This window comes from Poecilia reticulata, linkage group LG20, assembly GCF_000633615.1.
Source record: "Poecilia reticulata strain Guanapo linkage group LG20, Guppy_female_1.0+MT, whole genome shotgun sequence".
NCBI lineage: Eukaryota > Metazoa > Chordata > Actinopteri > Cyprinodontiformes > Poeciliidae > Poecilia > Poecilia reticulata.
In genome coordinates this window covers 15,980,985-16,003,033 of record NC_024350.1, presented here as the reverse complement: position 1 = coordinate 16,003,033, position 22,049 = coordinate 15,980,985, and positions in this window count along the sequence as shown.

Here is a 22,049-nt window from a genome sequence, read left to right as displayed (position 1 = left end):
GCTAAACGATCCCAAAATGCAATTAAACATTTCTCCATTTCTTCTTCCTAAAGAAAACTAAGAACTCGGTGCTATTGATGGAGCCAAGACTTCTGCTCTCTTGTAAAAAAAACTAGAAAATTCCTGGAGGTAAATGTTCAAACACCGATTTGAGAGCATAAGCACAAGCAAATTTAAAGACTGTAAGGATTGATTTGTTGTTTTGGAAGCATTAAGATAGCTGGGCCTGCACGTTTCACGGGAAGTTTCTACAGAGTCCCTGGAAAAAAAGCAAATAAGCTTATCCTGCCTTTTCTCAAGAGACTTAAGAATAATACACACAATAAACCCACAGAACCTCGAACCTTCTCTTTTAGCCACTGTGACCTTGTCATGTTTTTACTAGCTTTGTTCGCTAAGTGCTAACATTGGTTCAAGTAAACAAAATAATATGTATGTACAACAAAATCCTTAAAGAAAACATCCCACTTGAGACATCATTTATTTGTCCCCTAGGAGACACAAATTGAGTACTGTTCTCACATTTACTAGAGAAAATTGTGCTGTTTAAAACGGTTAAATTGAATCATCTTGGCTTTGGATGTGAATCAAAACTACAATAAGGGAAGCTGCTGGGACAAATAAAGCAAGTAAATTAAATTTTTGTCACGGTTTTATTGGTTTGAAGAATTTTACAGAATGCATCACTAATTCATGTAGAGTAACGAACGAACGTAGTCAGGGGGTGTGCTAACTTCCTTCCTGCTCTGTAATGTTTTTGATCCGTGTCATGCAATTGATTAAACACAGCAAGTTAGCTTTTTAGTAAGGGGAACAGATTAACCGGCCACAATGTTGGAAAAAAAAATGAATGAAATCAATTCACATGATTCGATTCAAGTGAACTGTTGAGTTTCAAGTGTGTCTCACAGTAAAAGATGCCTTTTTTTTTTAGCATATTTTGTATTTCTTAATGCACTTCCTGCTCAGTGTTTAGGAGCAGGACAATTGAAGCATTTATAAAGGGTGTGAAAAAGTCTGCTGCCAGTGGCCAAGAGAATGAACTATAGCAGACTGCAGATTGTGAATAGGCCTTTTACAGGTCACAGACTCCATTCAACCCACTGACACTGTTATTATCTGACCGTCATAAATGGGCCTAATTAATATTCTAATCATAGGCCTCTGGAACATAGGCAAAATTATCCACTGACTACCATTTGCTTATTCATTCACTCATTGACTCTGCTGAGGAAATACTGGGATTGAAAAACAAAAAAACTGACTGAGTAACTTAACTTACAGTCAAAAATACCCTCTGTCTCTTCTGTTCTTTACATGACATAAAATGTGGTAAAGGGAAAATATTACTACAAAGGTGCAATGAAAACTAATTTGTTCTATTTTCAGCTTCACAAGATCTAGGTATGATTTGGAAACTTGATAATAATAAGTCAGCCAGAGGGGAAAAGAGCATATTTACCTTTAGAATTGCACCTGAAAGTTTATAATGATAAATTAGGTTTAAATCAAGTTTTTAAATGGGCTTGTTTGAGATGTGGTCATTGAGGTTGTTTTAACTGCTAGTAAGCAGTTAATATTTTACCTCTTTAACTCTGTTGGTGCCTCTCCTTAGTATAAATCCAGATGCTCCTGTAGAGGCTGAAGAGCACATTTAATTTTAATAGGACCCAAGACCAAAGAGGGCTTATGTGATCTTAAAACAACTAAAATTTTAAAGAAATATCCAACTATGTTCTTTGAATCTTTAAACTACGATCACTGAAACAAATGTAATGTGAAAGAACAGCTGACATTTGACAGTTTTACTATAGGTCACTTTGGATGTTCTTGAAAAACCTCATAAGTATAAGGAAGACGAGAAGTAAAGGTTGGAGACGCTATGCTAACTTTCCTATGTGAAATAGGTACAGAGAGTAAAGTATTTTTTAAAATCTATCTAATAGCATTCCCTTCAACTTTATACACTAGTTTCTTCATTTTTATTTCAGATAGTTCCTGACTAGCATTGCTTTATATGTTCTGTTCTCTGTCATTTTCACTCAGGAAGATTAATTGTTGCACAAAACTTCCTACCTCCATTTCCTCCGTAAATAATCTCTAGTTTCAACTGTCCAATGCAAGTGTCACCAGTTATAAGGATCAAGGGTCTATAATAGAGTAACTTTGAAACATTAAAAGTCTGATTAGATTAGCTTCAGTCTCTCGGACCAATTTATTTAGATTTATGATAAACTAAGATGAAAGTTATCTACTGCCGGTAAGATACTGTCTGCTTTTAACTATTAAATGGTTACTCTGTGCAACCTTAAATTGTACTTTAGAATCCTAAACTATCCTACTTATGGTATTACAAGTCTTCAAACCCTCTTGCAGCTTCACAAAATCAAAATAAAGCAATGCTCTGAAAATGTTATACCTTTTATAAGCATTGAAATGTAAGAGCCATCTGCGAACAAGATATTTGCAGATTCCCAATAATAATGCATACTAATACATAGGGATCTACCAAGCTGAATTTCATCATCACATTGGAGTCGAATGGTATTTTAATAGTCTGTTGTTTCTGAAGTGTCTACAAAAGCCCTGCTGCAAATCACTATCCTTATTGTTCCCTGTCAACTTAGAGATGCCTCTCTCCGTGGGGTGCTTCCAGACTTATAGAGCGGTTTGATGGAGGGAACCTGAAGTAAAAAGACTTCTTTGGAACCTCGAGACGGCGCTCTATTGGACGTGAAAGCTAACAGACTGAAATGCAAATTTTGGCACAGTGATAAATCTGCAGTATGGAATTGTCAGAATGGCGGTGCTCGCCCCGAGGCGGCACGTTATTGCTTTATTCTATTAGTCAGTTATTACCAGCAATCACAGTCAACCCCCTCTGCCCCCCACACACAAAGCCCCTTTTACATTACATTTATCAGCTGTTGTACAAACGTTGAAAACATATGACGGCAGCCCTCAGAGTCGTGTTTCCTCTAGGGCTAGAGGGAGGTAAGGGGTGGGAGGAAAGGGTCTGTAGTGGTGGAAAGGAAGAGGGAGGGGAACTCCATCTGGCCAGCAATGCATACAATGCATTTGTTCACTAGGCTGGCCAGCAGTGACACCATGAGGGCCACTTACATCCTACTAAAGATTCCACTTTCTTTATTTGTCTTCCCCTAAATGTCTTAATACTTGATGCTGACGGGCTGCACAATCAAACTTGCACAGTGACGCGTGAACGATGCTGTCAACTGTATGTTTCTGCTAATGTCTTTCTAATAATCAACTTAACTGTACACATCTAAATGTGCCAGCGCTGCATCCAGATGTTCAGCCTCGCGCCCTCTCTCCTCAGTGCCTCATATGGAAGTGGCAGCCCACGGCTATTTACATCACTATCTGTGAAGTAATTACCATACTGTTTTATATAATGCCAAGGCAATCATAGGGTGATAACATGCAATTAAGCAGTGTTCCCTGATTTGTACGCAGGCAATCTTTTCTCTCGCCTTCCCTGAAGATAAAGTACCCATCTCAAAATGTCAGATACTTGTAGCTTAATCTGATTATTTTCAATTAATATTCATGTCTCTATCTTGGGATTGTTTCCTTTAATGACATTGATGAATTGAGCCAATTTCAAACTGAGTGTGGACCAGAGGCACTCAATTTGGTTGAATGTCACCTGTCTCTCTGTTCTTTCTTTAAGGAAAGGTTTTTGGACCCATTTCATTTTGAACCTCCTGAAAACCTACTGCTGCAGGAATGCATAATGCATCGGCCTATTTTTAATTTGACTGGCTGACCAGAAACTGTTCTTTGGTTTTCTATCAGTGGACCCACCATGTCTCACAGATTGGGCTGACAAGAGGCTTCACTTTAGACGATTCCCATGAAGAAGATTCAAAGTTGTGTACATTAAGTATCAGCAAGGCGTTAATAAATCAAAGACACAACAAAGCTTTTAAAGATGTAACTGTTTCCAATAACTTTTAAGACAACTGTGGTTAAATAAGATTAAGGAGTGAAAGAGTGGAAGAGAGCAAGACCTTCAAAAGACAACAGGAAGGCTAAGGGAAGGCAGAAAGGTTTTTTTGTTGTTGTTTGTTTGAGTTGCTTCAAAAATCTGCTCAAATGAACCAAAAAGCTTGCTCCAATCTGACATTTTCTCAGCACTCATAAAGGACTCATAGCTGTTAACTTCACACAACCTCGTTTAGCATATTGAAAACTATTAATGGAGACCTTCAAAAAAAACTGTAGAAATTTTTCAGTAGTGACATCCGACAGATTAGGAAATTACAAGTGTATTGAGATTTTACCACACTACTGGGACTTTGGTTTACAATTTTATGTTATGCAATTTCTTAATGTTATAAACTGTTTTTTGGGGATGTTTTTGAGCGAAGTATGGAATCTGGATCACGGAGTATAAAATGGCTAGTAGTATCCTAGAGCAGCAAAGGTAAATGAGAATCTACACATTTATCTTGTGTTCAAATGAACTTGTGCGTACCTTGAAATGTGAGGATAGGCAATGTAAAAAACTTGAGTAAAAATGTTAGAATAATAGTTTAAGGTCTTAAACTATTATGATAAAATTTATCACTTAGGTGCTTAAACCAGAAAACTGGGACCCGAACTGATGTACTGAACAAGCTGCTCCACTGGTCTGGCTGCTCTGTCACATATGAACAGCTTCTTCCATCTAGCCTGAGGGAGCATGGCGCTCACCGTTTGAAGATTAAAACATCCACTGTCATTTCCTGCTCCAGTGGTTGCTTTACTGAGAAGAGTGAAGATATGAATTGTATTTTTCACCCCCTTCAGAGCTGATTACTGGGAGCCGGCCTTTCAGCGGCCTCCGTGTTTCATGGTGGTCTCAGGAACAAGCCACCAAAGATGAACTACAGGGGGAGTGTGTTGTATTTGTGTAAAATCTTGTTCGAGCCTCAAACAAAAAAGGTGAAGCATGGCTAAGTCCTTCCTGCTCCCTTGTGCGTGTCTTGTGTGTTTGTGCACACAGCCATGTCTATGATTTGTCCCTCACATTTTTTTTACGTGTAAAGGTCTGAATGTGGTTGCCGGTGTGTTTAGACCCTCCGTTTAGTCTTCCCCTTACCCCATCGGTGCGTTGTCAGCAACACATCCAGTTGGCGGAAGGACCTATGATAGGAGTAGTTGCCGTTGTGGGAGGCTCTAATAGAGCCATCAGTCAAGTGCCTGTCCAGCCGACCATACCACAGGGCGTTAGCGTTAATGCTGAGGCACATGCCGTAAGCGCTGAGAAGCAGGGCTGTTTGTCAAAGGGCATCCAATGTGAAGGAAGTTGTTAGTTAAGTGTGCTTGCCCTGTCACACGCCTGCATGACTATGTCACTGGCACAGGTTTCTGTGGCTGCTATGGTTTGTGTTAGTGATTCATAGTGCAATATATAGCAACCTCTCTCTCTCTATACATACATACATATATATGCACAAGCACTTCTTTTTTTGTTAGACTGGAGTGAGGCATCATCGCACAATTTTTAAAATTAATACAATATCCCAACCTAGTCTTATGTGACAATGTAATTGCCCTTGAACCTCTTAACTGGTTGTGATCCACTTGACCTGTAATGACCGACATGAAGCACTGCCATGAATTTTCTATTTTTTGTTTACATCAGTCACATGTGAGCATTTTTAAACAGGAAACAGCCTCCTTAAGGTTACATCACGCTATGTTATCTAGATCTAAGCCCAGACTTTGACCAGTTATACTTTAGTTTGTTATAAGTATCTAGATCATTGAATTGACTTTGCTTTCCTGCTGCAAAACCCAAGTGTGAATGAGGTTAAGGTTAAGGAATTCATTGATGGACATTCTCCTTCAGCATTTTCTGCAGAATTCACGCTTGCGGTAATGGAGGATGTTGTCCCGAATTCCCGAAGGAGCTCAGCAGCCTCAGATTGTTATTCTACTCTATCTGTGAGTGACTACTGATGTGATGTTTTTGTGCACTAAAGTAACTCTCGGAGCAATTTAGCCAAATAAATTGGCACATATACCAAAGAAAAAGTACTAAAACCTCACATAATATTCATTTAAAGAATCCATGTGTGAACATTTCATAAGAATCTATGCTGGTTTTGCCATGCTATCAGTCTTTATTCAAACTGAGCCTGCACTGACCACTAGCAGAAGACCTTTACAGCTATTTTAGGAGGTTGGCCCAAAGTTTGTGTGTGTACGCATGTGTGAGAGCCACATCCTGTGTGACCTTCTGGAGTGTGAGAGCAGCCACAGTGTGACACACACACTTTCTCTGCATGAAGCAGCAAAACCAGCACTCCCCACTCTACATCACTGGATCAGCATATAGCTTCTGCTGCATCACACATCATGCTTTTAGGGCTGTGTAAAATATTTCTTTACAGATTTCTTTTATTATTCCTTTTTTTATCACACTGAAATGTTTCAGATCAAAATATTAGACAAGCATAATTGATTAAATTCAGAAACTAGTTTTCAAGAGGTGATGATATGTATATATATGTATCTTTTTTTAGAGAAAAAAAGCCATCCCTATCAAACGGGGCACTATGTGAATACTGAATTACCTCCCCTCCCTCAAACATGATAACTGGGGATCCCAGTTTAGGCATTGTAATGTTTAGGCATTACAGTCAGCATTATATTGAAGCATTGAAAAGGCCCAGGCTGGCCCAAAGTTGTATTCAGACTTAGATAGATTTTCCTGTCACCACCTCTTGCTGCATTTCAAGACAGATTTTGTGGAATCTGGGGACGAAGGGCAGAGGTTAAATTGGCTGAGTTTGACAGCAGTTGTGAATAATCGGTTTATATTTGCTGATATGCTTTTGTGAACAAACTGATCTCAACAATCAGAGTGAGTATTGTTCTCCACACTTCAAATAAACTTGCTACTTCTTTTACACACTACGTTTTTTTTTTTAAAGGTTTCTCATACTTCATCCAAAGTCAAACAGTTAACGCACGGTCACATGGTTGTGGATTGTTTATGTTTGTACACACCTTTTATGGAGGAGACCACCTAGGGAACCCCCTCCTGCTTCAGCATACGTCTTTACTTGTTCGATAATCTTTGTACATACTTTGTGAAGAATTGTACAAATGTACCCTTAATCTGATAAACAGTCCTCAAAAGTATTCATGTCGCATACGGATACCAAAGACAGATAGTGGAAGCGGAATAGTTGAATCGAAATATCAACATTGCTCATGTAAGGGAGCAAACACTTTTTAAAGCACAGTATGTCATATGCATAACACCCCAACAAGTATTTTTATGTTTGGCTTTCTTTTGTTTTACTTCCCTAACCAGCACACGTATTAAACTTAAAGCAAATTAGGAGTTTGTCAACCGCGGCTTCTCTTTTCGACATGATCAAAATGTTTATTCTCCCATCATGTTTTCTGCCAAACAATGCATTTGCACCTTTCCGAGGCAGGCTGGAAAACAGACACAATTTACAGAAAATAACTCGACATACGGAGCATCTCAATGCTTCTTTGAAGACGGAACATTGCCCCGGGGCTGAAATTGAAATGCTTCAGCTGTTTCCAATACGACAGCTCTGTTTTAGTGGGAGCAGGAGTCGAGATGTAAAGATAGCACATGTTGAAGCATATAGATCGTGTGTTCTCGTGGGACTTGCTGCTTGTTTAGAGAATCTCTGATCAAAGACACCCCTCCTGAGAATGGCTTTATTAGATTTCACACCTTCCCCCTAGGAGTCAGGGGTGGGGGGGAATAACACAAAGCATACTTTTCTACATCATTTTTCTTCCAGATCAATCCATTTTTTGTATGTTAAGTTCATTGCAATTGGAACTCGGAAAGAGATTCAAGCCGTGTAAATTCATCTAATTTGTTTTGACCCTCACCAAAAAAAAAACAACAACAAAAAAAAGAAAAAATCTCTAAGCCTTTGCCTTCTAAGCCTTTGCCTTCCTGGTGATAAACTGCCTCTTCATCAGCGTAACAACGGAGGCGGAAAAGCAATGCCACCTTTTAATCGACTGGGATTAAGTTTGGATTGAGAAGACTTTTTGGTTGAATGAGATCCGGGCACGCTGCCAGATGAATAGAAAATGGTGTTCTCTTCCCCTCCACTGGTCATGGCACTCCCCCGTCATTAGAAGGCAAGTGCAACGTGAGCCATTTCAGACTTGATTTTATTAATGCCAGTATCTTTGTGTTTTTTGGTGTTGTTGTTACCTCCCAGCCTCCCCGAGCGGCGGGCTTTTTGATTCAGCCCCTCCTTTTCCTGTTTAGGATAAAAACATTGCAGAGTCCTTTGATTTTCACCTCAAGGAGTATCAGGTGTCTCTGGCAAGAGTGTTTTGAGGATGATCTTTTAAAATGGAAGACCTATGTTAGCTTATATTTAATGGGGCTTGAGTAGGAAGTGTTCTATGATTGTTTTGCCTTTGTCTTATTGTTACTGAGACAAATCCTTTAGCTTTCATAACATTTTTTCTTATTAAAAATCATCCACCACTTGAATACATTCATTGAGTAGGGAAAGCAAATATTGGTACCTCTGCTGTCAATATCTTTACCATTAGTAATATCACTTAAATAACGTTTTACAAGACAGAGGGACCCTGATCTATTACTCTTCCTGCCATCTCTGTAGAACATCCACAGTCATGGGTCATCTTTCAGTCTCTCCTCTCTTCAATTTACTTTACAGGTTTTCTACTCCATTTAGTTTAGGGGAATGACTTGGAGGTTTGATGTTGTATCTAGTCACCAATTTCTTTGTTGATTTGCCCTGGTTTTTTGGATCACTCGCAAGTTTTTATTCCTTAATTTCTCGTTTTGTGGAGGTCGACACATTTTTATTTGAAATATCTTGGTTTTTCAGAGCTTATGATGTCAGATGCCTTCAAGCAATGTTCCTGGGGCTGCTGGAGAAGAAATAAACCCACAACAACACAGATTCACTGCTCTTGACAAAGAGCATGAGCTGCTTTTCCATATATTCTTCTTTTTTTTGCAGGTTGTTGGTAAAAAAGAAGATCTTAGATTCACTTGAGAAGACCAGCATATTGTGTTCCAGTTAAATTCCCATTTAGTTTAGGTAATCCTAGCATCACACTCAAATAAGTGGGTGCAATGTAGATAGCATTTAATGGTTGTTATGGAAATCCTAAGATACCACTCTTTGCTGCAGTTGTCATGCAGTGAGCTTTGGGGTTTTATTTAACCTCCCTTACCATCCTGCTTATTGTTTCTGATGGCAGTTTATTTCCTGTTGCTAGATTTACTTTATCATTTACTGACGGTCACCATTAGTAATCTTCACTCATCACCTGCTGCGCCATCCAATCGTCATGTCGTTCACATCATCTGTTGATTTTTCACTGTTCAGTGTCGGATTCTCTGTTTTTATGCCATAATTCACATGTACTTCGTCGCTCCGTTTTATGTTCAGTGTTTCAGTGTTTTGTGCAATGTGCGAGTCGTTTTTTTTTTTTAACTCCCTATGGTGCTCAGCGTCTGGGAAACGTATTGATGGAGAAAAGGCAGACTGATATAAACCTTTTAAAACAACGGAAACAATTTCAGTATTCCGATTATTGAAATTTAAAAGTGCTGTGGTACCGTTGTTCTATCACCCGTTTCATACCGGACCACTTACAGCGCCAGTTTTTATGCTATAAAATGAACGCTCTCTATTGTGGTATCACCCATGGAGGGATTTCTTTATTTAAATAGCTTCATTTTTCAGAGGGATACAAAGTGAGGGTATCGTGATTTWAGTAATTACATGTTTATAAGAGCGATTTTCTGTTGTCCTTCCATGGAAGCGTTCAGCCTTCAAACGGAAATAAAACACTTTTTAATATAAGTTGCTACTTTGACATGATCACAGAACTGCCAAAACATATGTACAAAAATCCCAGACAAAGTGAATCATAGCAACGTCACCAGCCGGTGTAACTGAACTGAACTGAACTGAAGCCACCAGTAGCAGGAGAACGAAGCTGCGCCAAGAAGCTACAAACACTGAATAGAAGAAGAGCTGCCATCGATGACGTTGCAGCCAAGCATGTTTTAATGTTACACAATACAGTTTTACCAAGTTGCTCAAAGTCTAAACTTTGTTGTGCATTTAAGGTGTAAAGTTTACCTTCGACCAAACGCCCCCCAAAGGCATCTCAGCGCCCCCCTTTTGTAAAAATGTCCGCCAGCGCCCCCTGACGTCCTCTGAACACCCCTTGGGGGGCGGCACCGCCCACGTTGAGAACTGCTAATCTAGATGAATTTGCTTTGTTGTAACATCATTCTAACAGACTCTAAAAATGTGTACTTTCATTAGTAAAAATCTTTATTTTGTGACACAAAAAGATACAAGAAGTTCATCTTTGTCATTCAATTAAAGGCAAAATTGTATTTTATGCATGATGAATAAATTATTGATTTTTTTAAAGAATAAATTCAGTAAATTCCAGGCTACTGTGGTAAAATGTGATTTTATGTCAAGACTTTATACATACACTTACCAGGGATGATCAGTTGAGTGTAACTCCCTCATGTAATGGTGACCAACAGACAATCTCACACTGTCTCTTTTTCACGTTTTCAAGTACTGCCAGTGGCACCACACGAACAAACAGGCAGAGCAGTTTCCTGCTATCCTCAAATGAACCGTCTGGCCTGGGAGCCGCAGCTAAAGCCAGAGGTTAGAGCTCCATTTTCCTCCCTCCTCGCCACATCTCCATGACAACGGATATAGAAATCACGCTGTCTCCTGGGAAGAAAGCCTGGGTTGACACCACACAGTGGCACTTTTGTGGCAACAACAGGAGAGCAGAGTTCATTTAAGATGAGCATTCAGTCTGCCGAAGAACAAAGATCAGGCCTAGTGAAGAGCTGCGATGTGGCTACAAACATTAAACCAAAAGAGGAGGGTGACAATTACATTTATTCCTGAAACAACACAACATTACACAAGCCCACTAAAGCACTATGTCTTTTGAAGATATTTGGCTGGAAATTGTAAAATATCTTGAGTTGTATCACACCAAAAAAAAAATAAAAAATCTCCATTTTATTGTCTCTGGGGTTGAACAAGACATGAGAGGCCTCTGCTGGCTGCTGAGGTCCTAACACATCTGTCGCATCAGTGGCACACAAACCCCATCCTACATGCGGGACTATGACATAAGAGGCAATTCAGGGGAAGTTGCCACTGTAAAACAAGCAGCTGAATGCGAGCGCAGCTGTTTGCGACATGGTATAGTCAGCGAGCTTATTAAAATTCAATGCACGTATTGTTTGATGGATTTAATCTGCGAACTGAAAAGTCTTCTTCCTTTCTGTGTTTAAAAGCATGTGCCTAAATCCGTTCAATAAAACAGTCAAAGGCTCCATGCTGCTCACTGAACAATAAAAATCAATACCATTAAACACTTCTTTAAGAAACCTTAAGTGTTTCCCCAGAGGCCTTGTCGGTTTCAATGCATCATATCTTTTTACAGGCCTGTCAATAATAAATTCGGAGGATCTTAAATTCTTCATTACACCTCTGAAGTAGACGTCTCAGCGTTGTATCCCTTCCCCCTCCCTCCTCATTGTTTTTGAAGATCCAGGTAACTGATAGATCAATAGGCGACACTCAGAGAGAAGCGCAAGCGCACCTTTCATGCGGCACTAACCTGTTTTTTCCTGCAGCTCCCAGCTCAGCTGAGGGCTTCCCGTCCAATCAGAGGAATCCGACAGAAGCAGCCCGAGCCCGATCAGTCGCGTCCTAAACACATTCCAATTCCTTCACAGGCATATAAGCAATTTTTACAGTAGTTAAGCAGAGGTGGAACTGCTTCACATAATCTCGCTCGGGCCGTCTCCACTTGTCGGCCCAGTGACAAATCGAGTTAAATCCGAGCCTGAACTCATGCACACGGTGGAGGAAGCTTTTCTCCAAGCAATAAACACGTAAAGCCAGACGTACTCCTCTAATGAGCTAAAACGCGTCTAAAATGAAAGTGAAACTTCCTGATGAGATGTTCTTAAGTGTGAATTGGAGGTAAAATAGCATCTAGTTGGTGTTCGTGTTCGCTGAGAAGTCTGAGGGTGTCAACAGGTCAGTTAGGTATTAACCAGATTTGACTGCACACCCCTTATTGTCCTTTTTGACTAACTTAACCATTGGTCTCCATTCCTAACTTGACACTAACTCGACTCCGTGGAGCAGTTTAATTGTTTAACCTCAAGCCGACCATGACGAAGCAGCCTTTTGAAAGTGGCCAACAGGCTTACTTCCACTACAAATAGCAATGTTGTAGAGAAAATTGTGAAGAGAGTAATACAAAAACACAAACACAAACAGATGTTTTGTATGAGGCCGTATGAAGAGGTCTTAAAAAAAAAAGTTAAGAGGTTAAACATTTTGTCTCGTTCTTGGGAGTAGAAGGAGGGTCGTACCCAAGGCAGCATTTCTGGACTTACTGCCACTGTTCAAATCTAAATATGTGGAAGTTTCAGGCTTAAACAGCATTTCAAAGTTAACTATCCAATATTTTGTCTTTTCTGCAGTTTTTGCTCCTTGTGAACCGAGATTAGTTTTCTGATAATCTGATGTTAATCAAGCCTGTTTAGCTGCTACTATGGCAGCACTGGGCTTCTTATTTTACCAGGACACATAGAAATTATGAAGATAGGTGTTATTTCTGACCAGCACTCTCTTTAAAAAGTACTGTGTTGTTTTTGCTTCCCAAAGCTAACTTTAGTTAATATTAAGAATGACTTTTGCCAGTCTCTTCTTAGGCATGCCACATCATTCCCACCTATCACCCCCATTTCACTTTATTGTTCTGGAGCTTCATCAAAGCAACAATACCTCAAGGATTGTTAATGTTTTAGATTGTGAACTACAACTACTCTCGTTGAAAAAAAAAAACTACACCGGTTGAAAAATTCTTTTCACCACACTAAGGTCATTTCTCCCTTCTTTCTTTCTCCCTCCTGTTTTCCCGTCACTTTCACCATCTAACCCCTGCTCCCCCCCAAAAATGCTTTTCTCTATTAATCAGAGCTCAGAGCTCAAACTGGTCTTCAACTTCCTCCCCAATCCATGCTAAGCCTGTCATTTCTGGCTATTATTTACTTTAATGGGCTTTGGCTGATCCCTGGCGAAGCCTTGGATCTGGGAATAATGCAACTGAGGGTAGCGGGCCCAGACGCAAGCGAGAGGCTGCCTGTAGATTAGCTATGGCAGATGGGCTTTACAGGGGCTTCCTGTGAGCAGGAGTGCTGATTGAGAGGGCATAATGAGAGAGGTGGTGTCCTCACAATGGACCCAGCCACCTCACTGCACCTCTCGCGTCCAAACAACCCCCCATTCTCCAAGTCCCCTCCGTAAAACCCCACCTCCCGCCTCACCCCCCACCTTCCCTCTTCCCCGCTTTCTGTCCCTCTCTCTCTCTCTCTTGCTCAAATCGGAGAGCAGAAACAAGCACAAAGGCAACTGTAAATAACCATGAATGTTAATCCAGCATTAATTGGTTCCCTCTCAAAATGGGTGTGCATTTTCACCGGCTGGGCTCCTCCGTGGGTCATTAAAGGCATAAACCCCTCCTCATTGTTTGCTTAACGAGTTTGTTCTATATTTCAAGAGACGTGCTGATGAAATTGACTGCAGCCACAGTGTCTCGATGACCTCACTTGATAATGCTTTGTGCAAAATCTTAGCTGTGACCTGTGCATTTCTTACTATTCCCAAGACCCCTTTCTTTTTACTTTATAAAACATTAGCTGCACTTTAAAATCCAATTGGAAGCATATCAGCTTGTTGTGCAGCAGCATTCCGTTTTTTTCAATTGTGCCTGTAGAGTTGACACCGGACCTTTGGGCCACACTGGGGCAAACACTCTGCAAATGAAGTGTGGAAAAGCCCCCTTTCGGCAGACCCGGGGTCAAGTTTGTGTACAAGAGTTAAAATTTTGCATCCAACTCTCTCTGTCTCCCGCTCAGGAAGTTTCCACACAAGGGCCGCTATACAATCCGCAGACTCCAATTATCCCTTTCCTCTGAGCGCCTTAAGCAAGTTTTTCAAAACTCCTTTTACTCCGCTCTTGTCAAGCAATGAAAGAAAAACTAACCACCATGTCAAGAGAACTCAGCTGCCTAGCAACAGGGCCACAGTTTAACTGTGATTTGCTTCGGGTTTTGAGTAATGGGAATCGACAGTGTTAAGCCAGTCACAAGTGCTGTTTGTCACCTCTGAAACGCAAACAAAACTACATTGTTTTTTCCCCAAAAGTATTGAGCATGATTGATGTTCCGGGAGCCACAATGGTATCGTTCATTTCTCGCCCTTGTGTTTTTGCCAGGACTGATGTCATATCTTTTCACGCCGAGTTAAAGGTTCTGAAGGGGGGGCATGAAAACGCACGGCTTTTCATCTCGCAGCAGACGGCAGCGCGAGCGCATGCATTCCTATAATCGGGCGAACTTTAATGATTCTATTCAGGCCTCTGTTCCATCTCACCCAGAAATAATTTAATAAGAAACTTTGCCCTTTAGAAGTCTCTGTGTCCTGTCACAATAGTCGCAGGAGGCACAAAAGAACAGCCTGGCCCCAACAAAGGGAGTGTTGAATGTGAAAGCCTTTGATAGTTTTCATTTGTTTGTTCGGTGACTTTTATATTTGACAGACCGTATTGTCAAAATGATAGAAAAAAAACTAAAACTTTAGGCATCTGAAATTTTTTTTTTTTCCTTCTTGTTGTAAAATAAAAAAACAATTTCTACATGATCAGAAATAGATGGTACAAAACTTTATATACAATAAATATAACATTATCTAATTGCTTACATATTTTGCACTGCTGCTAAAATAAGGACATTTATCAATAGAGTTTTATATAATACTAATTTATTATTATTGTATGGCAAATAGTAAACAAAACTATGGAAAAGAAAATACAAAGTACCTGTAGTTTTCAGGTGCTTATTCGCAAAAGGGTGCTACTTTGTTTTTCTTCTACTTTTATGAAACTTTTAAGTATAAGAAGTGGAAATGTGCTGGTTAATAAGTCCGAACATCAGAAGGGACTGAACCTGCTGACAGCTGCTTGACAGGCATGCAGCTCAAACCTTGCCTGTTACAGCTGACCAATAGGTGGCGCTGCTTTAGCTTGCACACATTGACTGTGTTGTTGTTGTTTGATATATCAGAATTTGTTTTTCCTATTAAAAAAAAAAAGGGGGGAGGAAAGCGTCGGTTCCTAGTTTCACCTAGCTGAGCAGATTGCCAAGGCTCATCAAGTGGGGCCTTCTGTGTTACTCAGTGCTCCATGTAGCCCAAGAAAACTCCAGGTGGTTTTGGCACGTTCTCTGTATTTTTGCTAAAAAAGCATCTTAAGTGGCAAAAGCGGTGCGATCAAAGTTTTTTAGAAGTTTTGAAGCCATAGCTAACTCAAAAAAAGGAAAAAATAAATAAAACTTGAGAATGATAAGCAGTCCAACCAACCAAAATCCTTCAATTTATGAAAAACACCCCGATGGACTTTCATCACTTAAATACAAATAATATTACATCAGCTATCAGCAACTATTATGCCATTCGTCATTGTAGTGGAAAAGCATGTGGATAAATTTTGTCTTAATGTAGAAATTGAGATGGATTTAAAATTTTGCAACACCAAAAGCCGAGACTGTGACTGGGATTGTTACATTTTTTGTTGAAACTGTTCCATAAGATCATCTTCAAGAATTGAATTTAATAACTGAATGCAATTACTGAATGCAATTACTGTAGCTGTTACAGAGAAGGAAACCTATTTGATAATGTGTGAGTCTCATATTTAGCCTATTTGTTTGTTGCGTGGCTCTGCCTACTGTAACTCTGTAGATTTCTAGCCGAATTGGAGATTTTATTTTATTTTTATTTCTGACATTGCAAATAAAAGCCCACCGAATGTTTTGATAAAACCTTACTTTTTGGTGTGAACTGAGAGCAATGAAGGCTATGTAGATTTATCATAAAAATGTACCTTTTAATACATTTACAGCACTTTTGTAAATGTACAAATCCTTGATCAAGGATTTTTGATCATTTAGTTCCATAACTTTTGAAGACACCAAATTTTCTGCTGCGAGGAATGACGAGGAAGCCGTGCATCGCGAACAAGAATTAGTGTAGAAATAAACGGCAGCCCCATGCCTCTCCCTCTCCTGGATCCCATGAGCAGCTCGGATGGATATTGAGGCCGACAGGAGAGAATAGTCAACAATAACCTCAGTGACATCAAAGGCCCAGACAGTGATGCTGAGGAAGCCCACAGAGGGGCCGAAACACAAAAATAAAGAGTGCCAAAGCCCACATTTCTCTGCCGAGAACTCCCCCTTCAGTCACGCTCCTGTTGTAGGTCTTCCTGCTGCCGTGAACTCACGTTATTGGTGCCATCACCCTGAAGAAAGCTCTAGCTATGCTGCAAATAATTTTCTGCCACCCATATGGTTAACACCAACCCGGGTGATAACAAAGCATCTGATCATAACGAAAAAGAGAGTAAACTCTTGCATTTTCCTAATTGTGAAAATCCCCACTGTTCACTTTGACTGTCTTGAATGCACTGCAATTGTAAAGCACATTTAAGTCTATAGAAACTAATCTCATAGGAATTTAAAAATGTATGTAGCATGACGGCAGAATGCAATTTTAACAACAGCTTTTTTTTTCTTTCTTTTTTTTATTCAGCTCTCCTCACGATGCAAGTTTCCATACTTAACACTTTTGATCAACACGCAGAATTTCCTTAAAGGTCTCGGAGTAATCGAGGATCTCATTTAACATAGCGTGAAAGTGGTTCCTGTCAAAGAGATGAAACGTCAACTCAGAAAAAATGAAATCAAACGCAGTGAGAGACATCTTTACCGCACGTTCTTCTGCCGCTCATTTATAATCATCAACGCTCTGAAATAATCAAGAACTACATCACTACAACAAACAGTGTTTGCTGTTAAAAATCATAAACCGATGTCTCCCAGGTTCTGACATTGTCTGAAATGTCTTCCTGCATCCATAATAAATGGCTTTCAGCGCTCATGCCATCTGTCCTTAATGAGTCCATTTTCTCTCCGAGCCATTTCCATACTGTATTGTGCATTGCCTTACATGCATTTGCATAATTGTTCAAAGATTTTGCGCCAAAATAGATATCCATGCTGGGAGAGAGTGTGAGAGGATGATGCCGAGAGGAGAACAGAGAAGAGGCAGAGCGAAGATGTTTGTGGAAAATTGTGCGAGGAAAATCCATTTCTTTTTCCTTCTACTCTAAGCCCCACGGTAACCTAATCAGGAGTTGCTTTATCTGCTAATCCACATTTAAACTTTAACCTGTAGGGGGGCTCTTTGTGTTAGTTAATGTAAGCATAAAAGCAGAGGCTGGCCTGAATGACTAATCAGATCCATCACATGTTGTAAGACTAAACAGCTTTTCTAAAGAGGAATCAAAATTAGCGTGACTTCTATCTGAGAGGAATCAGGGCAAACTTAAAATCAAACAATAGACGTATAACAAAAAAAAAAGGGAATAAATTGAGTCAACTTCTTAATCAGCTCAGCTGTCTGAGGCCAGACAGAAGCAGGATCATTCTGGGAATGACGGCGATGAAAAAGGGACAAAAACGCGACGTGCAGATTGGAAATGAAATGGACTGACAGGCTTGTAACGGGAACAAATGCTGGAAATTTAATAAAAGGTAATTTGAGGGGAAATCTTCAAAGGCCCACAGGACTTGGAATGATAAATGACAGCCATGACAGATGACATATTAGGCTTTTAATATTTCAGTGTATAAAGACAATTAGAAGTTTGAGCTGAAAGGAGGAGCGTAAATGAAATCATCCAACAACAATGGTTAATTCATGGCGCCATTTCCAACACATCAGCTGCCGGAGATGCCAGCTGAACGGCTGAACCAGGCACTTTAAGCCGTGCATTTGCGAAATAAAAAACAAACCAGATGTATTTATGGAATAATTTGTTTAATGTCACTCCATCAACATAAACTATGAATATTTATAAAGGTGCAGAAACAGTTCTTTTTTTTTTTTTTTTTACTGCGACATAAGCACTACTGCTTGGATTTTCGAAGTCAATTACCTGTCACAACTGCTCCGTTTTAAATGGTGCGATTCACACAAGACATCAGGAGGATTTGTGTCACTTTTTTTTTTTTTTCTTTTGTTGTTGCTTCTTTTCAGGGCGTTAAACATCTGTTGACAGAGTTCACATTCACTCCTCCGGCACCAGCCCTGAAATTTGTTTTCCCTCAGTTGCACGAGTCAAAACACTAAAATACGACTTGGTGGCACAACAGTCACATATGGAGACCCAGATGTGGTGCGCAAAGTGTTTGTGCTCAAATGGCTCTTCTACTTAATCTGAATGAATTCATCAGATCATCCACGTGTTTTGGTTCAATCCGAAATTAAAATCTGTCATTTTTCATGGGGAAAGTCAACAACTGGATCGCACCGCAATTCATGTACGTAGAAAGAAATGTGTAATTTCTAGAATAACCTACGGTTAGATCACAATATTTATGAAATCTGAGCCCTGTTGAGAGGAGGTGTCTCAAGGACTCAAAAGGACACTTAACTGCCAAGAGAAACGAAGCGATTCGCAGTAGAAATTTAAGTAGGTATGTGTGAACTTGGGCTTCGGAACGATGAAGAGGGAAATGACACGTAGCCATTTTAAAGATCTATAGAAAAAAAGCCAGAAGAACTAATAACTGAGAAGGATGAGATGAAAGACCTAAAGGAGGAAGGGGCCACTCAAGACTTGTACCCAATACTACATTTGCCACAGAACTGCGGAAAAAAGGTGAGTTGTTTTGGAATCAGCTCAACTTGGTATCCTTTATTAATCAATGTGTTTCCTTAAGAGTCAATTTTCAGTTCATAAAAACCAAATTCATGAATACAAATAATGACTACTTTTAGTTAGAAGTAGATCCAGTCTAAGAATGAATGTGTTAGTACCCTCCAATGACCAGTTTCTTTTTCCTTCTTTTAATGAAAGCTCTAAAGCATAGAGAGTGGAGATTTAATACAGCAGAATTTTTACTTTCCCATTTATTTGGCGTTCCTTTAAAGCAAAAAAATATATATAAAAAAAGCTTCTTTGGCAGCATTGTTTTTAGTGTGAGGCCATGAAATGTTCTTTTTATTCCAGACAGATTCTTGTCCTTCCCTTTAAACTTCCTTTCCTCAACCCCCTGCCTAAAAATAATATGTTTCCTAGAGACCCAAAGGTAAGCTTCTGTGGACTTTTTACAGGTTTGATTTAAAAAAATAAAAAATAAAAAAAAAAGTTAAGGCATATTGAGTGTGAGTCAAAGAAAAATTGCTATTTTCAGAAAATCTAAATATGCATAAACACTAATTCCTGCTCCTTCAAACAGACCCTGTCAACACACGACTGTCTGGATAGTCCCAACAGTCGTGCAGGTAATTGGCTCACTGTATGAGACAGGTTAAAAAGCTGGGGACTGCACTCAAGGTGATAATCATTTTCATTTTAATAAAGTTTGCTGCTCCCATGGAATACATGTGTAAAGTCTATTTTTATGGATCACACACACTCGTTGAATGCTAAGTAAGACTGGGCCACTTCAAGACGGAGCTTCGTTCTCGCCTCCTCCCAAGATCCAAGCACATGAAAGAGCTCTGAGTCCTCTGCTCCACTTGCTCTGTTATTGTCTTGTTTCCGCCAAACTCCCCGAAGCTCTTCTGAAGGATCTAACTCCATCTAGTGGCTACGCGAGCGTTCTTCAGTGTGTGCACCGCTTCAAACTAAACTTGCAGCTGCTTGCACGATGTTGGAATCAAACTATAAAAAAAAATAAAAAATGCATTTCAAATCAGACGACATTCTTTTGCATTTTTTTTCCTTCTTCTGTCTTTCTTTTTTCTTTTAGTAACCGGATGTACTTTGGCCATGTTTCTGAAGGACCGCTCTGCCAGAGGCTGAGGGGCAATAAAACAAATTTCGAAGCTGAATACTCAGAGCCTAATAATAAAAGAAACCATCTCAGGGGATTTGTAATCTTTGCACATCCTCCAAAGCTCATTATTACCATAATTCCACAATAAAGTTGTCTCTGTCATATTAATATTGCCCACTCTTTTTTTTTTTATTCTTTTGAATTCTAATGAAGTTGTCCGGTCCGTCTTCATTTAGCAGATTACTGCATGTAAAGAAACAATAAAGAAGGCCGAGGCTTTGCGACTGTAATCACACAATTTACAACCAATCTCTCGACTTGTATGACAGGCCAATTTCCACACTTAATAAGCCTTCTGACACACTTCAAATAATCGTATTAGCTTTTTTTGGGGAGGAAATTAGCCCAATTTCTGCCAGAGATTCATGAATCAATGTAACAGACCTTTGTAAGTAACTGGTGATATCTCTATTGGCGCCCAGCAGCAGGCAGGGGCCGTAGCTGTAAGTCAAATCCTGCTCCCTGCTTGGGATTCTTCACGGCACACCTTAACTTTTTTTTTTTTCTAAAGAACCTGAACTTGGCTTTTAATTTCTTTAAAGGATGCAGTCCTAAATTATGCGAGTGATAAAAGGAGACATGAAATGCTTTACTGTCATGACGGTAAAAAGCAACCTGAAGGCCTATTCTCTGGCCACGATGGAAGAAAGCCTCCTCATTTGTTGTCCAGTCGCCGTATTCAACACTGTTTTGCCTTAGTGCCGCTGGTAAACACGGCCAAAGTGGAGAACACAAAACTTAGGGTGCTATAACTCACCACCACGAAATGAGGCCTCTTACTGGGAGTGGCGGAGAGCAGAAACGTGAGGCACTCTGCTCATCGGCCCCCTCCGGTGAGGAATGCACACACAGCCACCGGTTCCTATAAGGAGTTATGCCACATCCTGGTACTTTTATCTTTAACCCCTGACCCCCGGCACATCTGGAAACATAGTCGGGAGTCAGACACGAGGAAGTTTTCTTTCTCTCCGAACGCTGAGCCCTTTTGGAAAGGGACGCACTTCCAGCACCGCGGATATGGCTCTCTTTGTCAAAGCAGAGATATTTAATGGCCACACCAGCTATGAACTCTTGGAAACCAGTCGCGTAAGGGAGAGCAGGTCGCCGAGATGGTGAGAAAACACAATTGTTCTTCTTGGCCGGGTTTGTTTCGAGACTTGGAGGCAGATGTAAACGTCTCAGCTGTTGCTCGACGTCTTTGAAGTACTACGACGCTTATGTGAACAACGGGCCGAAGCCAGTTAAAACATGCCCAAGCTGGATAGTCTGAAACCACACACAGAGAGACGTCTCTTTTTTTTTTTTTCTTTATGGGATCAATTGTTTCCAATCAGCTCTTTATTAGGTCTTTTCCTTCTGTTTTTGCTCAGTGGTAAAAGCTGGAACACGCTTTTCCTTTTCAGCATTGATGGCTTCGTGTAGATTAACTCTCTTTGTGCGCCGACTAAAATGACACATATGATATTGTTGTGGGATACAGTCAGCTGGTGGTGACCGAACTGGCTGAGTACATTTGACCTCATGAGTCAGTATGAAACTTTGCCAAGAATACAAATATATCCAGAGCTTGCGTAAAAAAGAAAAACTGGAAACTGTTAGCTAATACGCTGGTTATAATTTTTGATTTTCTACAATTATCACAATAATGACGGATGAATTTTCAGTCATAGTGACAGTACAATTGTCCCTCGTTATTTGACTGAGGAATGAACCCACATTGACACAAACATTCACATGCCTGAAAGCTGTATGTATACACTATGTATACAATGACAATGTCTTATCCTGTCCTTAGTAGTAAACAAACCTTTGTTGTGCACTTACTAAAATCCAACACTTAAATCTCTTAATAGATTTAAGTGTTGCTTGTGTAAAGTGGGTCGTAAATCTATAAACGCTCCTGTGAAAATGACAGGTTTCTGTGGTGTAATAAAAAGTGGGCCAAATGAAATCCTTTCTAAAATATTTTTTATCCTCCTATAAACTGGTGAACATTCTGTACTGAGCT